General features: G+C 40.3%; 1 pseudogene; it reads left to right on the forward strand.

Annotated features, from left to right (window-relative positions):
- The first annotated feature begins 2,301 nt into the window (after nt 1-2,301).
- Nucleotides 2,302-2,395, forward strand: LOC147482288 (small nucleolar RNA R71; annotated as a pseudogene).
- The last annotated feature ends 1,387 nt before the right edge of the window (nt 2,396-3,782 follow it).

Consider the following 3,782-nt stretch of genomic DNA (forward strand, 5'->3'; position numbering starts at 1 on the left):
GGGTCGTCTCAATTCTGAAAATGAAGGTGTCAAATGGTTTGTCCTTCCGGGTAGTTGTTTACTAGGTGGATTTAAAAAATTATGGAGCACGGAGAAACAAAAGGGTCGAAAGTGCAAACTCGGATTCCTTTGAAAGGGTGGAAGGAGGGGAATCGAGGTGGATGTTGTGCAAAGTAGTTCTTGATAGGGTGATTCATCACCTTCTCAAGAAACTCATCGAATTGCTCATCTAGATTGGTCATATCCTCGTTACTATGATAGTCCTCTACATCTTTGAGAAAGTCATCTATCCCATCCTCATCCGCTGAACTGTGTATCGACTAGTGTAGGGATGGAAATGTTGGAGTCCGAACTTCCAAAGGAAAGAAATTTGGGCATATGATTATCGGGAACGTGTTGTTGAAATAATCTCGAAAGCAACGCCTCGATCATGCTAACCTCTCCATCCATAGATCGAATCGGGTAACTGCGGTTCTTTGTTTTAAAAACATTGACTTCAACAACAAGATGGCCAAAAGACATGGACATTGAACCATCGCGAAATTAATGAGCGCATTGGCGGTTGCGAGAAAAGGTTGCCCTAAAATGATCGACACAGAGTCGCTAAACGACTTGTGGTCGAGGATGACAAAATCAGCGGATAGTAAAAATTCTGAATTTTTACCGTAACATTTTCGACGACACCGTAGGATACTTAATAGACCGATCAGCCTAATTGCAACGCGTCATTCTAGTGGGTTGCATCTCGCCTAGACCTATTTGTCTATACAAATAAAATGGGAGTAAGTTGACACTAGCCCCCAAGTCTAATAACGCCGTCGTCAGATATAGAATCTCCTAAGGTGCATTGTACAAAGAGGATCGACCGTGGTCCTTGTACTTAACAATTCCATTATGTTCAGATAGAGTTGGGAATTGTTCTGTTAAAAAGGCGTCTTTTGGTATATTGGTCTTACGCCTAGTAGTACACAATTCCTTAAGAAACTTCGCATGGTGTGGTAGCTTTTTTATAGCTTCGAGGAAGGGAAGGTTTATAGTTAGATTCTTGAAAACATCCCTAATCTCCTCGTAATTTGTATCCCTAGTTAACATGGCTAATTTTTTGTGGAAACGGAGGTTTCTGTCTATATTTAGCAATGGTATTACCTGGGTGTTTAACCGTGGCTTCCTATTTCTTAGGTTGTTTTGGAACTGGTACCTCTATAGTGGTAGGCTCTTCAGTTTCTATTTCGGTATCTAGTAATATAGCAGGTGTAGGGGCTACTGGTGGGGTAACTATAGGCATAGTTACTTTGTTATCAACCATTCTGCCAGAACGGAGGGTGGTGATGGCCTTTAGCTCACCTACATTTTCATACTTGTTACTAGTATTATCGGTTACCTCAAAGGCTGTATTTGTTGTTTTAGGATTAGGTATTTCGTTACCTGGAAACACACCTTTGGGTTGGGCTTTATCTTGAGCCAACCGTTTGGTTAAATTATTAACGGATTGTAGAAGCCGTTGGTTAGATTGAGCCATGGTTTGGAAAAGTTTTGGCTCACTTGTATGAAGGTGTCAAGACGATCCGGTTGTGTGGGTGTAGTAGTCACGCGGGTGGATGTGAAACTATTTCACGTGAATTATTTATGGGTGGATTTTGATAGTTATTATTTACCTAACGATACCTCTATTAGCATTATAATTATTATAATTACCTTGACTTTGTGCTTGACCTTGTCGAAGTTTATGCTTTAGTTGTTATAATTATTAAAATTCCCCCACTCGCCCTTATCGTAGTGCGGCTTGGTTAAAGCCGTAAGTGAGGCCTAACATATTGGTTATTGTACCCTTGAGGTGTGACGCTTTTGGTTATTTCTCCAACCGAAGTTGGGATTTTGTCTCCAAGGCGTTAGGTTCATTATTAATGGAACAAGCCTATTCATAGGCTATAGGACCGATTAAGTCGGGATGCTCGGGGCTCCAACAGAAACTACATGGATTTGAATTTACATTCATGACGGGATTGGCTTTTGTTGTATAGAAATGGCCTCTACCTTTTGTGAGGGATTCAATTAGAGTTTTAAGCTCGGGATCTGATTTAACCTCAAACATACCGGTAGCCTTAATCTCAGAAAGAACTAGCGGAGCGGAGTAATCGCCACTACCCCCAGTTGTTATTTCACTTAGTTTGGTCCTCTAAAAATTTATAAGCCTCCTAAGCTCCTTTGCTTAAGAAACTACCCCATTCATTATGTCAAGGACTTCTTTATGGTGGTGTAGAAGTCCTTTGAAAAGGCACGAAACTAACGTGTCTTTAAGCTAAGTTATGATGTGGACACTCTATAAGGAGATCGGTGAAACGATTCCAAGCCTCAAAAATGTTTCATGAGGATTTTGTCGAAAAGAAATGAATCTTGGAAAGCATCTCATCTGTCTTTAGGGTGGGTAAAAATGTTCCATAAACAAATTGAACAAGTTTATCCCACGAGTCCACGTAATTAGGCGCTTGGGCAGTTAACCAAGACGCCTTTATCGGGCTAAGGTGAAAGGGAATACCCTTAATTTAATTTGTTCCGCACCAACCGTAGGATGGTGGAATGTTGTTAGGACTTGTTCAATCCTACGATGTTGATAAGGTTTTTCATGGTCTAATCCATGAAAAACGGGTAACAAATTAAAATATTTGGGGATTCGAAATCCCCGTGGTCCGCTAGAACGATGCAAGATTTGGGGCTATCGCCAAGGCTTTGTAGAAGTCGAGAGAGGCCTCTCTTCGGCCGGGGCATTGTGTCGTGATGTGTGTGAAATAGTAGCTAGAGGTGTAGTGGGTGGCATACTAGATAGACTTGTTTGTTGACGTTGTTGTGTAATTACGCTCGGTGTTTTTGTTCGCCGCACCTTAATCTCATACAAGGATAAAACCAAACTTAGCTAAACACATCAACACTCCAAACAATTCTGATATACTAGTATAAACCTCTAACAGAGATGCGAGGTGTGGAAGAAAGGAATACCTGATTAAGGCCCCTTGCTTATGAATATGAATTGTTTGTTTTACGTTTTGTTCGTATATAGTAGGTTAGAACACCAAAAATATGAAGGATCAAAGTTCGAATCAAAACTGTTGAAATCGAAAAAATTTTGTTAAAGAGGCGCTGGTCGCGCTTCGATAGAATCGGTCGCTCAGTTTTTAGAATTCTAGAGTTAAAGGGCGGGTTGCGCTCCACATGGGGCTGGTCGCTCGAAGAAAGCATGAAGCTTTTTAGTGTAATTTTTACCCGGAATTTTTCAACTCTGAAATGGACAACCACAGTATGAATCAAACAAGGGTGGGTGGGTGTAATGGGACTTTAAGAACAGTACTAACACTACGAAAACAATACGAAAGTGAAACTAAGATGCCAGCAGCGCCATTTGATAAAAGATAAAATGAATAGTTTTACCTACGAAATAAAGCGATGAAACTTACAAACGCAAGTAAAACTAAACTAGATTATGATGCCTAAGTTTATCAAAGATTCTACTCTCAACTCTATTGAGATATAGTGGAGTAGAGTGATTCGTTCCACTCTTAGTCCTTCCGCATGCTATGTTCTCTCGTGTTCGCATTTATCTACTTAAAGTCTAATGAGAGATTTACTTAAAAAGGCAACTAGACTACGATGCAACTACCCACCCTAAATGCAACTAGTCGACGATGGGAATAACTAAAGGAATGCTACGTTGATTCGATGATAAGGAGTTAGAGGGAATTGATTCCACCTTAACTTCGACTTAATCCTATTAACTACAAATTGTCGTA

Source organism: Coptis chinensis, chromosome 8 (genome assembly GCF_015680905.1).
Source record: "Coptis chinensis isolate HL-2020 chromosome 8, ASM1568090v1, whole genome shotgun sequence".
Lineage (NCBI taxonomy): Eukaryota > Viridiplantae > Streptophyta > Magnoliopsida > Ranunculales > Ranunculaceae > Coptis > Coptis chinensis.